At 44.2% G+C, this 23,610-nt stretch overlaps 1 long non-coding RNA gene across 1 annotated transcript in view; it reads right to left on the bottom strand.

Annotated features, from left to right (window-relative positions):
* Positions 1 to 462: 462 nt before the first annotated feature.
* Positions 463 to 23,610, bottom strand: part of LOC308557399 — a 44,121-nt gene continuing 20,973 nt past the window's right edge. The window contains exon 3 of the long non-coding RNA XR_013998829.1: positions 463 to 3,293. This is a non-coding gene — a long non-coding RNA (uncharacterized lncRNA). The remainder of the gene's footprint in view (positions 3,294 to 23,610) is intronic.

Here is a 23,610-nt window from a genome sequence, read left to right as displayed (position 1 = left end):
AAAGAAAAAAATTAAAGTTAAAAAAAAAGCTGAGCCCTCAGGATTGGATTTTGGTTGTTGAGAAATCTTGATATTATACTTGAGGGTTCCCTGACTTGTTAGAAGCTTAACTGAAGTGTGGGTTTTGTTGTGTAGATATCAGTTTAGCATAATATATTGCATTAGATAAGTCCCTTAACTCAAGATGCTCTACATTTTAAAACAAAACTACCTAAAACCTCAGGAAGGAAGGAGAGAAAGAGAAGGAAGGAAGAGAGAGAGGGAGGGAGGGAGGGAGGGAGGGAGGGAGGGAGGGAGGGAGGGAGGGAGGGAGGGAGGGAGGGAGGGAGATAAGAACCTTTGGCAGCTATTAAAAACACACATGAACAAAATGAATGAGGTTATTAACAAACAAAAAAGGAAACAAAATCTTCAAAGAGCATCTAAACAAACATAGCAATGTTAATATAAGCCCTTATTTTTGCACTTCTTAATTTATTATTAATTTATTTGAGAGAGAGACATCGATTTGTTGCTCCACTCACTTATGCATTCATTGGTTGATTCTTGTATCTGTCCAGACCAGAGATCGAATCCACAGACTTGGATGACTCTCTCACTACCAGAGCTACCTGGCCAGGGCTCTACATTTCTTAGTTTGCACATTAGTAGAGAAGACACCAGAAGTTTGAATTTTAGGGCTTGATTATTTACCTCCAAATCAAAATCAATAATCTCAGTCTAATGTCATGTTGTAATTGAAAAGCCTTAGCACAAAAAACATTATATGTCATTATTGATACAAGCTCACAAACACAGCATCCGACAGTTGATTTTTCTCTTCTGGACTCTTTCATTTTTCCTAATCCTAAAAAACTTGACCAAATTTGTCTGGCTGTCAGCATAATTCAGGAACAAAAGCCTTAATTTAAGTATATATAAAATGATTAATTTAATTGTATACAGTTTAAGAAATAAGCCTGGCCGGGCATGGCTCAGCGGTTGAGTGTCGACCTGGGATCCAGGCGATCAGGGTTCGATTCCTGGTCAGGGCACATGCCTGGGTTGCGGGCTCGATCAATGACTCTTGTCATTGATGTTTCTCTCTCTCTCTCCCTCTCCTTTCCTCTCTCTGAAATCAATAAAGATATATTTAAAAAAAAAAATTAAAAAACTTAGAATTTCCAATATTAACATCCACACTACCTACTTACATAATAGAAACAATATAATTTAAAAACCTAAGAAGAATCATGTGGTGCTATCCTTTTGCATTTCTTGACTTCTGTATTTTACATAGATTACATCAATATCAGGCTAGCTAACCCTTTCTAGAGTATTTTGCAAAATTTATTTTAACATGGAGAGTAAAAACCCAGGAGAAACAAAAGTAGTCTTATACAACTCTGTTTATCTAAACTTGATAAGATGTTGAAAGACACCAGTCTAAAAACTAGTAGGGCTGGGACTGGGGAGTAAGAAAGGAAGAGGTACAAACTTTCAGCTATAAGTTGAGTAAAGTCTGAGGATCTAACTTAAACATGGTGACTACAGTTGATAACACTGTATTAAATAATTGAAATTTGTTGAGAGTAGAACTTAAATGTTCTCACACACACACAAAGACAAATATGTGAGGTGATGGATGAGTTAATTAACGAGATGGGAGAAGTCCTTTCTCAGTGTAGACATGTATCAAATCATAATGATGTACACTTTAAAATACCTTACTATTTATTTACCAATTATACCTCAATATAGGTGGGGGGGAAAGTACTAGAAGGGAAATTTCACCTATAGCACTCTAACAATCAATTGCATGTTCTCAAATAATTACTTAACATGCAGAACCTGCTTCTAAAGGCTTATTGTTATATTTTATTTGGAAACATATAATCTGTAATTTTCATGTACACTTAAAAAAATTCCAGGTAATTATTTAATGTAGATAGGGCTGCCCATGTTTGACCTTTAGAAATTGAGATCTTCAACTATGAAAGACCATTGAAATATATATACATAAAGGAAAACAATAGTGGGCAGAATTCACTTTTAAGTAAATAGAATTTTTTTCAATTGTAACTTTTAATTTTTTATCTGTGAAATATAAAGACTTTTGCTCTTGAATATAAAAATCTTCATTTTCAGGGATGTAGAATACAAAAATAATTTAAAAGCCTATTGTGATAGGTTAATCACTTAAAATAGAAGCTTTATAAAATCTGAGTTGGTATTCCAGTTCTTCCACTTATCCGCCAGATCATAATATGTAAATAACTCAGCTACCTTGTTGGTAAAATATTTATTTCATAACATTTATTCTAAGGATTGAACAAAATCATGATCTAAGAAGTGCTTTGCAAGCTATAGGGTATTAAACAAATTTAGGATTTAAAAAAATAATAATTTTACCTAATTGAGGAATTATTATTTATGTAGCAGAAATCATAATGCTACCTTATACTTAAGAGTGAGTTTGATGTCTCAGCACAGGTAACACTTTGAAACCATATATTTAACCGGTAGGAACTAGAGTGTCATTCTGGTCACCTCTCTGACAGATTAACAGCGTGGAAGGAAATGATCTACAGTTCAAGCCAGGCTGTATTAGGTGGACAGTGTAATCACTAGGACAATTCTTAACACAAAGAAAGTGGAAACATGAGTCTGAAGAGGGGAAATATCAAAGGTGCTCTTTGTCAAATCCATCTATTTAAGATGAATCACTATTCTTTTAGTTAAGCTGTTGTCATCTCTAACTTTCCCTGAGTAGAAAATAATCTACACTTCCAACTAAGTTATTCATGGTCCAATTTGTCCTCAGAATACTATAATAGGCTTTGTGAAGATAAGTTTTATAATAGGGATTTAACATAGTGAGAAGCCAAGACACAGAGGCCTTCAAACACAAAGGGTATATATCCATATAGAAACCACTCGGTCCCCTCCCCCTCTGCGTCCACTCTCTCTTGTCCCCGCTCCCGAAAGGACACTCACCCTTACTTATAGTTTAATTTTCACAAAGGGTTCGGATAAAATGCCATCTCAACAACTTCAGAATACAATTGGTTTGGCCATTGCACTGTTGCATTGGAGCCATTGTCAACGGTGCTGGGAAAGGGGGGAAACTTTGAGTAAAGTACCCCTGGAAGAAGGAATGCCGTGAAGGGTTTTAAGAAAGCAAAACATTCAAATTCTTCCCTCTTGGCAGTTCAGTCTCGCTTGATGACCACATTTACATATGGAGTTCACAGGCTAGACTCTCAAAGAGAACTCTACTTCCCTGGAGAAAATAAAACATTCAGGGTGGCATCCTGAAAAAGAGAGAGAGAGAGAAAGAAGGAAAGAAAAAAGGGTCACTGATGATTTATCTACATTATTTTTATTTTCCAAGTTAATTCAGAAACACTATTAATTTTCTATTTTCTCCTCTTTAGCTCTGTACAAGATCTAACTTCCTATATTTATAATCTTTATTTCATTTGTATCCGAAGGATTACATTGGCTGTCTGTTTTACAAACTAGAAAGGTACTTGGGGTGCAGCACAAGTTTATTTTCATTCCAGACATTTTGGGTTTTTTTAAGCTTTGTTATTTTCCCATTTTAAACATTTCAACATACACACACACACATCTTAGTATTTAAAATACTAGAGAATCTATTAATGTATTTTACTAACTAGCTTCCTTTTTCTGTACTTGTCACATCCCTGCTGTACCTATGTTGTTGCAAGTCAGGCTATCTTATTTGCATATTTGTAACAAAGTTTATAAAAAGATAAAGATGTGTGTGCTGAGTATATTCAGCACTATTCTTTGATTAAAAAATCCTACAAGTCACATAAGAATTCTGTAACAAATATACATTTTAAACTTTTTTTTCACACAGATTTTCTTAAATTTTTTTTTAATGTGCTTTTAATGATTTCTAGCACTCACACCTCCTTACTTGCTTTCCAAACTGTTTATACTGTCCCCAATAACACGCAGTGGAAAGCTGTCATTCCTGGCTAAATCCTTACTCAGGGTGGATGCTATGCCTCTGTGAGACAGGGTCAGGGGGTCAAAATCGATTTTGGAGGCCACCTGGAGAGTCCAGGCCATGAACTGACTGGAAAAATTTATATCAGAGCCGGAACAGTCCACCTCCCAGGGTCAGAGCTGGCCTGACACTCCAACCGCAGGCTGGGGCATGCTAGACCGAGCTCAGAGAGAGGCCAGAGCTGTTGACCCTGCTAGCTGACCTCTTCAAACTTCAGGAGAATTTTTTTGGCAGTTGCCACGGTGACTGGGTACTCTAAAAGCTTATCCTTCTTACTGAAAGGAGAAAAAAATTAGGAAAAAAGTGTGTTAAAACCCACCTTGCAGAGATGCCTATCACAGTTAAAGTGAAAAAATTGTAAAAAATTTAAAAATTGAGGGAGCTCTAAATTGTCTATGTTTTTGATATTAATTTCCACTTCTAGCCTAAAGAAACTGGAATTGGTAAGATGCTTCAAACAGCAAAATTTCACATTTGCAACAGATACTGCTTTTTTTTTTTTTTACCAATAGCTGATGACAATTTGAATAATGTATTAAAGTACTTTTTAAACAATGCAATTTACTTGGAAATTCTAATATCTCTCTGCTTTTCTTTGAGAGTCATCAGCTTTGAAATAAGATCCATCATAAATGCTAATCTATTAGGAAAAATACTGTAACTAAGGATATTTTTTTTTTATCAGAAACACCCTCACAATCTTTTTCCCTAAGAGAAAAGTGTCCATTTTTGCTTGATTTGAAATAATAAAATTAGGGGAAAAGCAAGAGGCCATTATTATTACATATTTTACCTTTTACCAAATGAACTAAAATAATATATACATTAAAAACAACATGCTAAAAATATTCCATATTTAACAAAAGAATACTGGGAGGAAAAAAATACAGTGTGTACTTTATTCTGGTGCAATGCACATTAATGCCAAAATAGCCATCGAATATTCTTCCACGTTAATACCAAAAGCTATCTTGTCCAAAAGTTCCACAACGAAAGAAAGACTTCTAAGTTAAAATTTAATTCTCTATGGGGAAACCTATGCACACTAAAAACCTCTACTAGTTGCTTTTTGGTGACAGATTGTAATAGAAAATACTTTAAAATGGCTCTTATATGTGACTAGAAATTAGACAAGAATTGTAATAATTTATAAATATAGCATTCTTTAATCATAATAATACTTGCTTTTAAAAATATCTGTACTGTACAATGATTTTTTTTTGTAACATGAAATCATTGCCTTTTAGTGTTGCTATTGCTCTGACCCTCCTTTAATTCTCTCCTCTAAGTCTTGAAAGGACTTTCTCTAGAATTTGGGTGCTGTGTGTGTGTGTGTGTGTGTGTGTGTGTGAGAGAGAGAGAGAGAGAGAGAGAGAGAGAGAGAGAGAGAGAGAGAGAGAGCCCAGAAGTGCATGAGCACCTGCAAATGATCAAGCTTTGGTGAGGGGAGGGTGGATTTGCATTTTAAAAAGCAGAGGCTATATAACAAAACAATGTCTTTGGTCTAAATATCATTTCTCATCTTGACTCTAAGCCAAGAAAAAAAATGATGAATTACAGAAATGTGGTAACTGACACTCCAAAAATGAATACTGAGATTTCAGAGGAATGTTTTAACCTAATCTTCAACGTTCATTTTGCCGTGACCTATGTTCGCTGTTTTGTAATCACTACTAGATTAGTAGAACAAAATGGACATAAAACCAAGGATCTGTTAATTAATCTTAAACTATAATTCAGGATATAATTTCCTTTGTCTTGTGTTCAAAACAGCCAGTGAAAGGGAAGATCAAAGATAGAGGTTGAGATGATTTTGCCAGGTGATCCAACAGCACTTTGCTAAAACCCAGGTCTTCCAAATGGACAGAGTGGTCCTTGCCATTGCAAAGTGGGCAACCAGGTTGGTGAGTCACTACCACCAGTTCTCTATGATGAACTCAAACTGTCCTTCCCAGCCGGGAACTCTTGGCAAGCTTCCTTAAAGCCTCTGGTGGCTGGCAAAGCCGGAGGAACTCTCAAACAGGAAATGAGGTACTCCTCAGGTTTTGAAAAGGGATGATAGAAGTCTTAAAATGAGGCAAGCCAGGCCAGAATCTCCTAAACCACAAGCCTGATCTTGAGTGAAACATTATGTCTAAGTTGGATCTGAAAAGGAAAAGAAGTTAAAGTACAAGACAATGGTTCATTTGTACCCAAGAACACAAGGCCAAGTCTCTTAGCTTGGTTACTTCTAGTCATATTTAGGATTTCTCCCAGGGAAAGACCAAAAAACATTTGTCAGCCTTCTACGTAAACTTTCACTGAAAGAACTAGAAGATAGATACTTTATTCAGTTACTCATAGATCTGGATCTTCTTCTATGTTGAAAAGTCACAAGCATGTTAGAGAACTACAGGATTTAGGGACTGAGAGGGCCCCAGATTGTCTAGTCCTATCTCTTTACCTATGGGAAATCTGAAGCCCAGAAACATGAACTGCCTTACATTCACACTATTAATTACACGCCTCACCTGGAACCTACATCCTGCTTGGCATTTCTAGCCCAGTCTGTTCTCCTCTACAATATGAGGCCCTTCTCACTGGGGCAAAGAAATGAAAAGCCCACACCAGTAGACATATTCAAAACCTTGGAGACAGAGTTATTCTGGGACCAGGGTATAAAATGATTGTAAAACTCATTCAAGTTACACTTCCAGGAAACAACTTTAGATACCACACAGGCAGAAACTCCCCCAAATCAGGCAGTGAAAGAATAAAATGTGTTGTGGAAGCTTCAAAATTCTCAGGGATTTACATCTGATGGTAACAAGGACGTGTTGTTAATATGACTTCTCCAGCTAACTCTTTTTATTGACTTGTTATGGCTAATAAGCACTGATTGATTTTCTTTTAATCGGTACAGAGTCTCCACTCTGCCAGGTTTGTAATTAAATACCGAGAAGCAGGGCTTTGGGTGATAGTCCATCTAAGTTTCCAGCAGTGTGAGTCTGTTCAAATAACCATGAGCTTTAGAAGTTACGATGGCTGTCAGTCCAGAGGGGGCTTAATCTGGTCTTTCTTTAGCATTTCTCTAATTTATTTCAGTTTTAACTTATATCTATTAGGATCAGTGAATCCTGAAAATGAAGTAAAAAAAAAAAGCCTGTAGAAAAAAATGTGTAATTCATTGCTGATACCACAAACTGCCACTTGCTAACTGCATTCAGCTCTAACACTTACTTTCTATATCATGTATTTTCAAAGCAGTCCCCAAATTCCCCTTCTAACTTGTCATGACATTTGGGAGGAGATCACAATTTAATTCTGAGAATTTGGCTCAGGGCCCCAGCATAAAGGATAGGAATCTAAATGGAGGAGAAAAGTATTAGGTATGCTGAGGGGCCAATGGGCTTGTAGGGAAGGAGGCTGGTGTTTAGGAAGATGTGATTCAGAGGTGAAGGCAATTGTAGTCAGATGGTCCTTAACTCCCATCTAGAATTTCAAAGAAATGCTATATCCTTTCCATAGATTCCAGTGGGTGTTAGTTGAGGGAGGCATTTTTGGTACTAATCACACGTTAACTTTTTGGAGCAGGGAATGAAAACCTACTCTGAGGCTGGGTCTGAAGAATGCTTGCTTCGCAACTCTGGGCCAGAGCTCCTGATGGAACTCAGCAACCTGGCCCACGCCAAGGATGTGCGTGCATTGTTCTATTTCTCAAAACACTTCAGTGGTCTCCCCTTGACCCAGAGGTGTCTCTACCCAAAAGAGAAAGCTGTTAAGGGAAGCTAGCTTCTTGGCAGAAGAAAACTTTTTAAAAAATATATGTCTTTATTGACTTCAGAGAGAGGAAGGGAGAGGGAGAGAGAGATAGAAACATCAATGATGAGAGAGTCATTGATCGGCTGCCTTCTGCACACCACCAACTGGGGATCAAGCCCATAACCCGGGCATGTGCCCTGACCGGGAATCGAACCCCGATCGCCTGGATCCTAGGTCGATACTCAACGGCTGAGCCATGCCGGCCGGGCAGAAGGGAGCTTTTGGATACACAAATATTTTCCTTTTTGGAATCAAGGAGGAAAGGCCAGAGAGCTGAGGGGTAGGCGACAGTAAGTGGGGGGTGGGGAGGTTATAGAGTGAGAACCTTCTGTTTGGTTCTCAGCTCCACCCCAGGATCAGATGGGCGGTGCTCCAGGACCCTGAGGATGAGGGAAAAGCCGGCTGCCTCCCCGAGCTCCTTGGCCTGCTTGAAGACGTTCCCAGAGCTGCTCCCCCAGCCCCGGGGGACACAGCCTCCAATCTAGACACTCACTGGACCTGGACGGCTCCTAGAAGGACACGGCCAGGGGCAACTCGACCAGTGCCTGCCTGCTGCCAAGATGGGACCATTTGAAAAAAGCCTCACTCTTTTGGCACTTTTCATAGGCTCCTTAGGAAATTGTTAAAGACAGAAGGTCTGAAATTGAATTTTAATGATTGTCAGGAAAGAGGGGCGAGGCACAGCAGCTGCTCCAGACCAGCTGTCCCAGCTGCTCCCTCCCAAGGGCAGGCCAGGCTTTCGGCCACCGTACCGGCCAGTCCAACAAGGAGACGAGAAAAGGAGGAACAAAGAGTGAAGGTTTCAACTTTAGAGTGAAGGCCTTGGCCCTGCGCATTCGAGAACCATCAACACCCACAAATACAAAAGAAGAGGCAAAAACAGAAACAACCAGATAAAAAAAACCCAAAGCAAAACTTAAAACATCCGGGTCTGAGTCCCAGGTTGCTCAAATGAATCGTGGGCCCAAGAACACAAAAGCTTATGAGGGATAAAGGATTGGGGTGGGAGGGGAAATATGGAAGCCCTCTCTCCCCCTGGGGTCCCTCCCACTGGCAAAGCTCAGCCCCGTCTGGTCAATGAGGCTGTGAAGGCCTCGGGAGAAGGGGAGAGTTTGCAGAAGGAACCGTTTTCCCCACTGGGTCCCCATGGCTTGTGTGGAGGGACTGTAGCTGGGCTCATGTTTCTTTTCCTTCCTCTGCCTACCTGGGCCATGTCTAAATGAGCAGCTACAGGATAATGGCAGCTTCCTAAACTCAGGTGCCCCAGAGTAAAACTTCACAAAAAGTTATTGCCAGCAACAAATTCTGGCTGACAAATTGTGGAGAATTGAACCTTCAACCTGCTGGGTGACTGTCAAGCAATAAAGAAGCAGATGCGCGAAGGAGTGGGCAGGGCGCAGGCCAGAGCCCCCACCGGAGGTTTTTAGGTGGTGCCCCCCAAGCCACACCCTGCCCCCAACAAGGGAATGCATTCAGTGGGGGGACTGCAGGGCACCTACCAGCTGCTCCAGTTCCTGCACCCTTCTTCCAAGGAGCCTCTCTCTCCCCTGTTCTCCAGTTAACCCTTCTGGGTGCACCTGTCTATGGTCTCAAGCACCCCCGATTTATAGTTATGTTACCCAAGTTTTCTTTCGTTTGAAATCCTGGGCCCACAAAATCTTGGCATGTGTCAGATGTCTAGTTACCTCTGCATGTCTGCCTGTATCATGCAAGAAAAAAATACTGGAATTGATGCTCAAGACAAATAATAATGATTTTTTACCTGTGGACGCATTAGAAGAATGTATGCATATTAAATCATTTCAGGACTTGATATATCTGAAAATGATCTTTCCAAGTGTTTGCACGTTAGCACCTCTATAAACAGCCCCCACCCCACCCCCACATTCACAAGAGTGCTCTTTGATTTTTTTTAACATTTTGGGCTCACTCTGTGTTTTAAATTTAGAAGCAACTTTAAACACATACATTAATCTAAATATGGATTTTCTATGTAAGATGATTTTTTGCATGGTTTACAAATCCAGTGACCCAATCATAAGGCTTCAAATTAAATTATCAGTCACAGCCCTCCTAGGAGGTTGATTTAGCTACAAATGTTTGGGTTCAAAATTTAATTCACTCTTCCACTTTCTCCAACTTGAATTTTGATTTCTGCATTTAAATACAACACAGCACTTGAATTAAGGGTCTTCTTGTTAAACTGTAGGCTTTTCTCATTTCCCTGAACTCTATAAATGAACTGCACTGTCATATAATCGATAGAAAAAAACTCAGCTGTCAGGGATCCTAAGCAACCCTTTGCCATAGAAGTAACACGATCTGGCATTTCTCAGTTTGAAAATGTGCTGTTTGGATGACATGAGACCAGAACTACCCAGCCAGCTTAAATATCCACAGTCTCTATGAAACAAGGAGGACCAACCGGCTGAGATGTGCTGAGATATTGCAAATAGGTTAGAGACCGGGTGCTCACTCCCTTTTTCCTCCCATAAACTAGTAGTATAACAACAGGACTGAGAGCTGGAATTCAAAGCTATTTCGAAGCTCATCTAAGTTTGTTTGTTCTCATAAAGCTTATAGTTTATAACAGAATTTCAAATTAGGCGTTTTCCTCCCCAAACCAATAAGCAATTCAGATGTGGATTTTGGAGTTGAAACTAAAAGTCCAACAATTCCAAAAACAATCCTTTGAAGTCCATTTCCATCGGTGTGACCAGGATTTCTGCAGCATGTAAATCCTCTAGCTCAGAAGTAAGTGAATGGCATCTGATCATGTAACGTGAACCCACAAATCTCCAGCAAGCTGTTTCTCTGCCTCAGTGTCACTGTCTCCTGTTGCACTCTCAGCCTTCTCTCTACAGTCTGTCACATACTTACGCTGCCACATCATACCAGAGCATGAACATGTAATGCTTCCTTATCTTCTATCTATGATGCACTACTCTGTACTTTTAACTCAATGACATGCTTCACCAAGAGCACTTTTTTTTTTTTTTTAAAGGTGATACCTGACAGACTTATCGTGGACTCTGCCCTTCTTGGTAGATCAGATTATGGGATAAACATGCTAATTTATCTCAGAAGAACCTTACTAAAAAGTTTCATGACTTTGGCATGCAAAGAATCATTTACACACCAAAGGTGAGAGGTAAACTGATTCATGAATTTACTCTATTGATGTATTAACTATTACAGTTACCTCCGGCCTACCTGGATCCATCTATACAAAGAAAAGTTATAGAGGGAATCAGACAGTAGCAAGCTAGGTGAGACAAATTCAGCTTATGACTTTAAGGCGTGGAAGCATAAAACTCGTCTTTCCTAAAACTAAAGTGGTTGGAGCCTGCATTTCCCACATCTGCCATCGCTAAGATCTTTGGGATGAACTAAGAAACTCTAATTAGTTCATTTGTCATCAGAGAACCACTGCATCAAGCCAGGTGTTTTGTTCCTATTCAACTTTAGAAGAAAATGAGACAACGTGGGCTATTATGAAAAGCTCAGCATTCAGTGCCAACCTTTCAAATTGGCCTCATTTTCCATCTCAGAAGCCCCCAACTCATTCAGACTATGTCTTGGCAACCTTGCTCTCGCCCCAAACAAGACTGTGAACACAGTGGAGTTTACCCATTATCATAGTTCACAGGCTTCTCCATAGCTGCAAGTTGCCATTTGGAACCTGCGTCATGCAGAAGGGGTGAAAAACTCATCCAAGGACCAAGTCGCTTATTTACAAAGTAACTGTCCAGGGTATGTGGGGACAGGAGGAGCAGTGGAGGGGAAGGGGAAGGACCAGGCATACAATAACCAAGCTGTGAGTGACTCTGCTCTGATGTCCATCAAGGGCAGGTAACTGATGAAAAGAATTATCTTCTTGGATACTTCATCGGTGTGTGACTTGACCTAATATACAATCAAGGAAAATGACTAACTCTATCCCAGCCCTATACATTGAAGAGTCTTACGTTTTTTAGAAATATGGTGCATGAAACTATTTTGTCTTTGACTCCCAAGACATAAACTACATGAGGTAAATACCACAAATTTGAGGATTTGCCTGAATTCTTTTAAAAAATTTTATTTTCAGTTACAGCTTACATTCAGTATTATTTTGTATTAGTTTCAGATGGATTTGCCTGAATCCTTAATCACACAATGCAGAGATACAATACACTAGACACAAGGGATATATTGGACAACTCTACTGTACGGCTGTAAAATCAAAGTTGTTCATTTCTCTCTATATTTGCATACGCTTCCCCCGCACCCCTTCTCCCTCCGGGAAATATTTCTTTCCCTTACTCTCTGCAATCCAAACTTAAGAGTTCACGAACCATGAGCTAGAGAGAACTGCTTGTCTGCAGTGCTATTTATGGAACACTTCTCTCTTTTCTCTCCCTAAGCATCCACCTCAAGGGACTCAGCGATGCACGAGGCTGCTACTCGACTAGGTCTGAGAAAAGGTGGGGGTGCCAGACTACCTTTGCCACTGCACCGGTCTGGCCGCCAGCACCTGCTTTCTCACCCAGTTCCCCAGCTCGCTCTCAGCTTCATTTTACAAACATATCTTGGTCTCCATTTATCTGTTGAAATAGCCCAGGGTGTTTGCCAGGAGTATTGTGCCACCATTCTGGCGCATTTGTCTCTTCTGTCTAATGTCTGTCATTACACAAAGCATTCTAAAAAGCTAATTTCCAACCCTGGAAATATACTCTTACTGCAGAAGTCATTACATTAGCATAACAAGCACAAAGTTCCAAGGTGGTAATTTGGTTATAGATCTGAAATGCTTCCGCTTCCATTGGATCCATGTCGAGGTATGAGGTTGCCCCCGCTAGGGCTAGAATCTGGGTCCGAGGAGTCCCTGCTGGAGGGAAGTTCCTCGGAGGTAAACACTTTGTCCTTGGGACTCACAGCGAGGTAAGTTTCCAGGTTCACCTGCCCAACTTGGGGCATTTCTGAACGAACCAAGATGCCTCCATCTCTTTTTTTGCTCCTCTTTCTGTACCCTTCTTCCCTTGACCACCAAGAAAATATGTCTTAAATGATATTCTTCCACAGGTGTTTCATTGGGCGTGGGCAAATAGCAGGACTTCTGTCATAAGCAATACAAGCACTTTTGGGTGCTTTTGTTGGGGGTGGGATCTGGGAAATCCGACCTCGGTCTGCCCTGCCAGGGGTGGAGGCGCAGATTAGCGGCAACTCTGCAGAGGCCGGGTGGTGGCGGTAAGGTCAGTAAGGTTGAGACGTATTCAGATGTTAATTTACACCTGAAAAGATTAAATGCAGTCACCCACCAGGGTGGGGAGGGAGTGACTGGAGTTTCTCCGGAATACTGGCCCCGAGTGCTTCCTTGGGAAAGATGAAAGTTGACATGGACGGAGAGTAGTCTGAAAGTTATGAGAGCAGGAGTAAAAAAGGGGACAGGGACAGCCTTGATGAGGTCATGGAAATCTATTTAGCCGCCAGTTGTAAATCTATTTCAGCTTTTCCTTTTCAGTGCAGTTTTAAGGCACAAGGGAAAGGTAGTAATTTCCTCTTTACTAACTTTTTGGAGATTGTGTACTAAATCCAAAAACATTGATGGGGCAGTAAGGATGAAGAATTAGCCTCATTTTTCTGCCACTGGGACCCAGTTCCTTGTTTTGCACAGCCTTTCTGTTTAACGACCGCTACGTACCTTGCTTAGTGGAATCGCAAAGTATCTCCTGAATAACTAAAAAAGAAAAACCTTCTACATTCCAACACTGCCTTTAACCTCAAACGTAGTAAAGGGTTCATTCAGACCCCAGGACCACACTGAGGCATTAATTAGGCTGATGAAATCCATCGAAATGTATGAATTCAGCATAATCAAGTTTCTACCGCAGACTATCGTTAAGGAATACGTGAGCAGCTGGGAGAATAGAAAGTACTGTTAGAGTTAACTCATGCATGTAATTGAGTATATTTAACATAACCATTTTAATGATCAGTGATTAAAAGTGCATCTTACTTAAATGGTATATCCTCTGCAGTTTGCTCATATCAACTCGATAATATTCTCAAAAGGAAAAAGTAGAGATACGAATTTCTAAACAAGACCTTTTTAGAATTTGGGAGGAAAAGCAGGAAAGTGAACTGGAAAGAAAAAAAAAAGTGCCTCGTGCATGCAAACAGCTACACTGGTGTGATATAAATTAAGCACAATTTTTAAGGTGCCTTCTATTCCCAGCTCAGAGCATTGGGAATACTGTATGTAACAGGTGATTATTTTCATCCTTCAAAAAGAATGTATTTTATTAAAAGTGGGGGGGGGGTTTTCTTCTATCTGACAAGATTATTTTTTAAGAGAGAAATGAGATCTGTTCAAATCCTGATGATTTTAAGAGCTTCTCTTAGGGACCTGGGAAGTTCACCTTTCCAATTCTTCTTCCAACCTGTTAGGCTGACTTATCTTATTGGAAGTCACCTCTGTGAAGATGGCCCTGGGAAGGAGAGAGAGCGTTGCAAGGAGAAAGAGGCACCTGGATAGGGCAGTCTAGGGCCACAAACTGTAGCAGCCCTTAAAGAGATAGCTGTTCACATGAGCTAGGGGCCTGGACCAAAAGCCCACGCTTAGTCTCTGCTCTGCTCGACTCACTCAGACCTGGCCAGATAAATGAAGTCATTGTGGGGCCATTCACAAGCCAGTCCAACTCTTTTTGTTGTAGTTTCTCAGCTGTTGCACTCAAAACACACAAATCACTGATTACTCAGGAAACAATAGAGAAGTGGATCTAGATCTACAGCCAGCAGTGTGTAACCCCACATCCACACATCTGTACAGCGAGGGTATAAGAGAAGGGATGCAGTTGGCCCAGCTCCCAAAAGGGCCTCACGGGGCTCTTTTTCTCTCCCTTCACCCTTGCCCCCACTCCTACAGAGAGACCAATCTATCCGCCCGGCACAAAATAGGGTTTGAAAAGTGGCACATCCCGAAGGCCTGGGAGTTGCGCCTCAACTTTTACAAAGGTAAGAGGTAGAAAGGAAGGCACACGCGCATAAAAGTCTGTTGGGGCTTACTATCTGCCTGCTGCAAACAAAACAAAAATATTTTAAGGAGACATTCAGTTGAAGCCTTCCTTTCTCCCAGAATCATGTCTGCCTTGGCTTAGAGGGACAGCTCTTGGGAAATCAGTTCTGTCAAGGAGCTCTCCCGCACCCAATGTATAGTCTATAAATATAGCAGAAGATTCATGTCAGGGGTAGTCAGTGCAAGAGAATCTGGAGTCTTGAAAGCATCTTTTTCTTCTGGCTATGGTGGCACTTAAATGATAATGCGGGCAATGGAGCTAGGAGATTTATATCTTTTGGAAAGTAGGGTGAGCCAGATGGTAATAGCGTCATTAACACACAAACTTGGGATGTGCAAGTGAAGCTTGAAATTGGGAAAGAGATGGGGAGAACAAAGGGGGCTGCTGTTGAAAGGCTACCCCTCTTCTGCCGGCCAAAGCTAAGAGCCTCTTGGTACTGGGGTCTGCTCCTGCCCAGAGCAGGATAATAAACGACAGCTTCCCCCCCCTCCCCTGTTGTGACTTAGAAAGCACTGAGAAAACTTTTGCAATAGGCAAATGTGGCACTTATTTATGTGTAACCCTTTGTAGTCTGAAGTGGCAGGAATGGGCCTTTAATTCAACTGCACTCCCTCCCTCCACCCCCTACCCTAGTGTGATAAGCTCTTGCAATTGTTGACATTTATTTTATGAAATCAAAGTGCCGCTTGTTGCACGTTTCAGACAAAAGTTCATTTTCCTCCCCTTATGTAAACACTCTAAGTAAATATTAAAGGTTGAACAGCACCACCTTTTTCATTTTGGTGACGGGGGTTGGTGCGAAGGTGTTGACGGGGTTAAACTCCAGAGTTTTACTTTAGAAAGCCTTAATGTTTAAGTTAAACTCCCACTTGACCGGACAGATATAATTCAGAGAGTACAGGGGAGGCATTGAAACAAGATGGACAATGGCACTGATCATCATAAGGCAATGCTCATAACAAACACCCCCATAAACACCTCTAAACAGGCAGGGCGGTTTGGAACTAAAGAAAACGAAATTAATAACTTGGCGCTCCTTTTCATTAATGCACTGTGTGTATATACGGCTCTGGGAAGACAGCAAAGGTAACGGTCATTAGGTATTGAATGGCTTGAATGATGCCCGTTGGCGACAAAAAGTTGACAATGTCTAAACTGAAATCTAACGTTTTTTCTTTTTTTGGGGGGGGGGGGTAGAATACTGGAGCTCTTTAAAAGCCCGGAGGACTTACCCTCAGGGCATTATTCGGAGAAAAACTGAGACTGGCCGTTCGTCACAGGCAATTGTAAAGGGTTTCAAAGGGCCGATCAAACGATCGCCAGAGTCATCTACATTCAAGCCCGGATGGCGGTGTTACGGCGCACACCTGCGGGGTGTTTGCTGTCCGCGCCCCTCGCCGCGCTACAAATCACCATTAAAGCGAGCTGCTTAAGCTTCTTCCCAGCTTCTAGACAAGAGTGACTTGGGACAGTTCACTTTGATATACCTACGGCTCGCAATTGACAAGCAAGCTGCTTTGCAGCTCCAACCTCAGCCCACACCCGCGCGCGGCGAGGCGGGGAGGGAGGGTGGCGGGGCGGGGGCCGGGGCGCCGAGCAATTGTAAAAGTCTGTTTCTCCCATTTCCCCGAACAGGAGCGCCGCAAAAAATATACAGCAGCTGAAACCCGCTTCCAGTTCTCCACTGAGGACTCTTCCAAAACTTCACTCTGTGCCACAACTTTTCACCGCCTCCGACCGCAGACAGCCCCACAGCCCGTTCCTCGCCCTGCACACACCCTGGGGCCCGCACTCTCCCTCGGCGCAGGGTTGCCTTTTCCTCCAACAGGACCGGGATCTAGTTAGAAACTTTCACTTTTGATTCATTTGTTTGGGGTTATATACCCCGCCCCCTTCCTAGGACGACCCTGCCCTCGCTGTCCTCACCTGAAGAGAGAGAGAGCGAGAAAAAAAAAAAAAAATCTGGAGTTGGGTAAAAAGAAACAAACGTGTAGGTAGGACAACCGAAGGCAGGGAAGGGGGAGGAACGGCGGTTTCTGCCCGCGGCCGGCCTGGGTGTCCGCCATCCCTCAGCCATCCGTGCGCAGCCCATTTGGGGGCGGGGGAGAAATAACCCACTGCTGGCGATGCCAAGATCAACACTGGGCGCGAATGTATCAATAGACCAATTTTCTGCTCCCACCGCGAGCTTTTTCATTTCAGTCCGGGGTGGAGGCGTCTGCGCCGCGCAGGACGCGCCAGCGCCGCGGCGCCGGGAAGGAGAGGGCGCGATGTGCGGGAGGCGCACATATGGAAATGACTCATTAGGAAGGGGTGTGGTTACCGCGCGGCCCCCTCCTCCAGCCCGGCCTTTCTCGCTGCCACCGTCGCAGCTAGCTAAATATGAGATTACAAACAAACAAATAGAGCCGAGGCTGACTACGCAGCCCCAGATCAAACTCGCTCCAGATAACTCGCTTCCCTCGGCGCTGCGGCCAGACCCGCGGCGCGGGCCCGGGGGCCGGCCTTGGCTCCAGCGCCCCCTCCGCGCCAGCCCCGCTTCCGCGGCTCTGAAATCTAGGGCTTGCGGCGGCGTTTCGAAGGCACAGCACGTGGCCCTGGTGCTCTGGACGGTATACGTTTTAAAACATCAGACAAATCCTTCCCCCAAGATGGTAACCCTCTGAGGGCTTCCGAGGATCTCAAAGGTCCTGTCCTAGAGGCTGCCTGCAGGGGAGGCTGGTGGTGTTCTCTTTGGGAGAAAAAAACACACACAAAAAGAAACGTACTAGAAAGTACTGTCCCAGAGTGCCTGGCCAGGAGGCTTTTCCTGTGGCGTGGCACCCCGAATGCGGGAGTGGGGGTGTGTGTGGCGGGGCATGGGGACGGGGCAGGGGGGGAGCTTCTCAACGCCTGGCGGGAGCCCGGGTCGATTTGAGCGTTAAAGACTCGAGATGAGATATTATCAACCAGAGACCAGGTGCCCAAGAGTGGGGGCAAGGGGGTTGGAAAATCTAGAATGCATAATTCTGTGTTGAAATAAAATGTTTGGGGTGGGGGTGGGCGGGGTGTAAGAAAGAAACAAAACGCAAAACCTCTCACATCGCCCTCTCCTGCCGCTCTGGCCCCGGGTCCTCCCGGCCTGACTGTGTGAAGGGCTGGGGGATGGAAAATCCTACTTTTACGGTTTTTCTTCATGCGCAGCCCGCCTCCCCAGCCGCACTCCCTGACCCGCGCTCCCCCAGCTGCGGGCCCCTTGGAGGAAAGCTGCCCAGTCCCCTGCTCTCCCGCTGCCTGCAGGCCACCGAGCCTCAAAGCGCGCATTGTCCCGCGGGGGCGGCGAGGCCAGCCGGCCCTTCGAGAAGAATAACACTGCGCCCAGCTCCTGTTAGGGAAAGTTTCCCAGTGCACTCCTTGTGGTAAAATACACTTTTAACCGGGCTGGGGGTGGGGTGGGGCTGCGGGGGAGTTTTGAAAACCCACTGCCTTCACTCAGTCTCTCAACTCTTTCCCTGGTCACTTTCCAGGTTCTCAGAAAGGGAGAGAGTGGACCGGAAAGAAATTGGAAGGTGGTCGAAAATGTGAACATGACTCTAGAACCGTCGATGTGATGCTTTGAAAATGCGGGTGGGAAGAGAGAGGGGGGAATGTCTCCACCCCAGCGGAAGGCAGCTGCACCGTCGGGGCGCGGGAGGGGGGTGGGTGAAGGGGTGAGGGGTGTGAGGGGAGAGCGGCCCCGAGGGCGCGTGTGCGGGCGAAGCATTTCGCACCTCCTGTTTGTCTTAGAGGCGAGGGGTGGGGGGCAGAGAATTGTTCTGTCTCCCGACAGGCAGTAGAAGTTGAGTGAAATGGAGAGGCGGGCACACGCAAAAACAAAACCCGCTGTAGATTCGGAGTCTCTCCCCTTGACCCGAATTCCAAATGGTGGGGATTCATTTGCCAAGAACTCCGAAATCTTAGGACGCCAGAGACAGCGGTCCTCCAGCGACAGCCAAAGCCGCAATAGAGAACCGTTAGGATGGAGGCTTTGGGGACAGATGTAATTCAATCAGCGGGGACCCATTCACTCCGAGCGTTGCCGTCTGCATCTGAGGGGTCTCTAGGTTTCGTCTGCTCTTCCAGGCATTTGCAAAATAATGGCTCATGTCCCTTGCAAAACCGCCTGAAACAAGCATATGCCAAAGCACTGCGTTGGTGACTCCGTTTTAAAAATCGAATCAAAACAAAATACGACTTTTAAAAAGCCCCAGGCCGATGCTCTCAATGTCCAATAACCAAAGTGACCGAAGGGGCGCATTAGTGGATGTGGCTCTGGGAGTTGCGCTAATTTGGTGTGCGGACTCGGTGCCTTCATGCTAAACCGGCAATATAAAGAGCTGGAGAGCAAGCCCTATAAACGCTCTAATTGCTGCTGGAAGATTTAGGTGGTTGCTAGGATCTGAGGACCACCACCACCACCACCACACACACAAAAAAACCTCCAATGGAGTGTTGGGGCTGCGCGTGTGAGGGTGGGGTCGGTTTCTCCGGCGCAGCGTGCCCACATCTGCTGGGACTTCCATATCTAAGCTGTTCATTTCTAAGCTGTTCATTTACGGGAGCCAACTTATGAAATCTCCACAATTAGATCTTCATTGTTCTTCCTCCGCAACACTGTCTAGAAAGAAAAGGTCTTCTCGGTCGGGGCCAATCCAACGAAGCGTTTGACGTTATTAAATAATAAAGCGATTGTGATTTACATTGTTGTTCAGAAAAAAAGGCCAATTATCCACTGTTATGTTGCCATAAAGATCATATTAACTCAAATTAGTAATCAAACAATATGCGAGCGTTTAAAAAAGTACAGCCGAACTGGGTGACAGCTACCACGACGTCTTCACTTTCACCAGCGAACCCGCCCGCGCCGGCAGCCGGAGGAGCAGGGGAGGCGGGCGCGGCGGACCCGAAAGGCCGAAGAGAGCGACGTGCTGATTAACGGTCTCCAGCGTTAATTACTCTCAATTAATCGCCAACAACGCAAACCTTCCCTGGTTCCCTGGAAGTGCCCTGGTTTGGGATGCTCTGCGAATTCTGCCTTCCTGGGAGGAGTAAGAAATCCGGGGCAGGCCAACTCGCTGCAAGCGTACCTGTGATCCCGCCACAGGGTAGGGCAGTGGGTGTGAGCGCGCAGGTTGCGCGCGGGGCGCGCGCGCGGGGGAGGGTCACCGCCCTTCCGGGATCCCCGCGTGCACCCGGAGGCCCGCGACTGGGGCGGGAAAGGCCCGCGGCATCCTCACACCCCCGATGCATCCTTCCGTCTACTCAAATCACTCTCTCTCGCCCTCAGTTATTAGGTTTATAACTCTTTGCCCACTTAAATTTGTGCAGCCAACCAAGGAAATCTAAATAGGTTGGAGTCGCCCCTTGGGTGCAGAATGGAGGCTCTAATAAGAAAGATTAATTGTGGGTGTGTACCTGCCGGAAGACACGGCAGCTATCAAGGAGCAGCGGGTCGAGGGGAAGGAGACGCCACTCGTCCTGGGCCCAGACTTTAGTAGGCGCCGTGGGCATACTTAAGGCTGGCCACCCGGCAATTCACGGAGGTGGTAAGCTCCATCTCTTCCTGGGGTTTTTTTGTTTTTTGTTTTTTGAGGTTTTAAAGAATGTGGCCCTTATACGGCCTGCACGCCAAATCTGCCTGCCCTGCGCCCCGCCCCGCCAGACCCCTGGCTCCAGGTCTCCACACCGGGGTGGGTGCAGGAGGGGTGCGGAGGCGCTGCCGGGGAGGTCTCCCTGTTCCCACCCCCAGCCCCCACACGCTGGCCAATATTTAGGCGAATGATAAAAAAAGATTTCACTCCGAGGGCTAGAAAGTTGATAGTTTTGTTACTACGATGGAAAAAAGTATACATTTTTTTGAAAAATTAGCAAACGGAGCAATTTTCCTTGGCACGATGCTCCAGCAAGTATCGGCACAGAGGGAATGGGCCAGTGGCAGCAGGGCCTTGGGGATCTCGCCCGCAGCGGAGGCAGCGCTGGGGAACCGTCTTCGCCCTCCCGGCCCTTTCCCCGCTCCTCCCCATTTCTACCAAATGTTCAGATTCCAGACTAAGCAGTGGCGAAGGGGGTGGGGGCGGAGAGGAGTAGGAAACGGGGTGGGGGGGGGAGGGAAGGAATTGACTGGAATAGTTTCTCTGGTAGCGTTCCTTCCTTTGAATAATTCCATTTAAAACGGAGGCACCAAGGCCGGAGTTTAAACAAATGTAAAATGAAATCTTCGCAAGGTCCAGCCCTTGCAAGGGCGGGGCAGCCAAAGTGTGGTCGCATCTTCATGGAGTTTTAAAACAGTTACAGCCTTTCCTGACCCTCTTCTCTATCTCCTACCCCTCTCCCTAGTAAAACCAAATCAAAAGGGGACAGACTCCACTTCACAAGATTAATGTCTGTTCATTTACAGGATTAACCCTCTCACGCAACATAATAAAATACTAGAGGTCCTTTTAAGTTTAAATAAATTCACGAATTTGTTCCCTCCTTTCCTGCTCGGCCTCTCTCGGGACATGAGAAAATACTACCTTGGAACCTAATAAGTCTTGGAAGAACTTTCAACTGAGTTTTCAGATCACCTGGGGTCTGTTGTGGGCATTGGTACTGGGAGAAAGTGGAGAGACCAGATAAACTTTAAATACGTTTAGCTATACATTTTGATTTGGAACTCACGATAAAAAATCTAGTTGTTTCTGCCAGGGCTCAACAGATTTCAATGTTGGTCATAGGAGCCACAAAATGTTCATTAAAGGAAACTAACCAAGGCTACTGTATGGCCACTTTGTGAACTCAGAACTATGGATGGGGGGGGGGTATGAAAGTGTGAGTTGATGTCACGCTGGCTGTCAGTGTGTGGTCTATTGTGGAGAATGGTGCTTTTTGACTGAACAGAGGGAGCCCCCCTCCCCCCTTCCCCAGCTCTACTGCACCTGCACTGGATGAGGGAGTCCCTGCCATTCAGCCCATCGCAGATTGTTCAAACAGAAGACATCTCTGACAGCACTCAATTCATTACATTTCTTCCTGCTTTTCAAACCAACACACACACACACACAAAATGAGTATTGCCAGCCAGTGACAGCCAAAAAAAAAAAAAAAAATCTTAAAATACTTTATATGCAGCTAATTTGGAAGCTCACATGACTAACCATGAAATATTTTGTATCCTTAACTCATAAGGGTTCTTGAAAAAAGATTACCTGATTTTTCCTATTGAAAACATACCTCCATAGTTTACTCAGGGATAGTAAGTTTGTAGAGAGACACTGCAGCATGGCTCAGGGAGAAGTTTCAATGTGAATGATAGCAGAAACATGCAAAAGAGAAAAGCCCCTGATTTATCTTATCAGAAGGGCCGGCTTGAAAAGCATTCGTAATTTATGCTGGTGAAACAGCTTGCTAATAGAGGTGGGGTACCCCAGAGCCAGGGGCCAGCAGTGGGCAAAGCAAGAGAGGGCGGTAAGGGAGGCATGGAGTCTGAAGTGTGAGCTAAACATGTAAATAAATTTCCTAACAATGAAGTCTTCCTCCATATGTTCAGGTTTATTTTGCCATCTTAGATTCCAAGATGTTTTTGCACCATTTCACAAAGCTGATGAGAGTGTTTAGAAAGCTGATGAGAGTGTTACTGTAGTTTAACAGAAGTTGGGGTAAACAAACTCTCACAAGGGAAACTTGGTTTTAAGGTATTTTCCTTGGAGGTGGGAGGAGGGGGGAAACAAAGAAAGGGAAGAAGGCTTTGAGCAGGAGAACGCAGGTTTGCCACTTAGAATTTCAGACTTATTAAACTGTCAAGTTATGAAACAACCCAGCTTTGAGCTGTTATGTGTGATAGTCAAATCAACCTGGGTTTGAGTTGATACTAATCTGACTGCACATGAAATATTGGCTAATTCTCAGCAAATCACTAGTCTGTTAGATCCTGGACCAATGTCAGAATATAAGGCCTAGTTCTCAGGACCCCTCCCACTGGAAGGATATTCAATGAGTTAAGTTGATTTGTAAAGAAAACTTGGGGAATGCACCTGCTAGAAATGCTGAGGTGCTTTCAATCAACAAATAATCCTATCCATTTTACGGAGTCCATGGACCAAATGTCTTTCCTCTTATCTAAAGTTTAAATCATGGTTCCAAGGAGTTCTCTCAGCAATACTTTCTCAATTTAAAAAAAAAAAAAAAAAAGGTTATCAAAAGCTATACAAATTATTATGAGTTGAGGGGAAAGAGAAAAATGGAAATGGCATAGAGCCAGAAGCAACTGTCCTAACCATGACTCCATATCAGAAACAGAAAACTCTTGGAAGTCCAATTCTTAATCGACCGCTGAAACTTATGCAGGGCCAAACACAACCAAGCTCCGGTGTACTTTGTAACAGCTTTTGGTGTAATTTGTTCAGCGTCTCAAAACAAACAAAAACAACTCTTTCAGACCTGACAACAAACTCTAGCTGGCAAATCGAGTAACTTTAAATATATACGTGGAAGAAGGGCCCGCCTCTGAGCTCAGGCGCCATGGTGATGGGTGTTGTGTGTGCATGTACCTGCCCTAAAGACTTGTGTTTGGTTATGCTGAGGGGTCAGAGCCTCCGCAGCTTGCTAAACTGGGGCTGGATAGTGGGGATGGAGACTGGATCCACCGGCCTCGCCCTGCAAGTGTTCGGATTGCCCTTTCTGGTACACTCAAACGAATTACTTTATCCCCAGGCCCTGCAGACCCTGACGTCA

Source organism: Miniopterus schreibersii, assembly GCF_964146895.1.
Source record: "Miniopterus schreibersii genome assembly, chromosome: 5".
NCBI classification, from domain to species: domain Eukaryota; kingdom Metazoa; phylum Chordata; class Mammalia; order Chiroptera; family Miniopteridae; genus Miniopterus; species Miniopterus schreibersii.
This window is presented reverse-complemented; position numbering and strand designations above follow the sequence as displayed.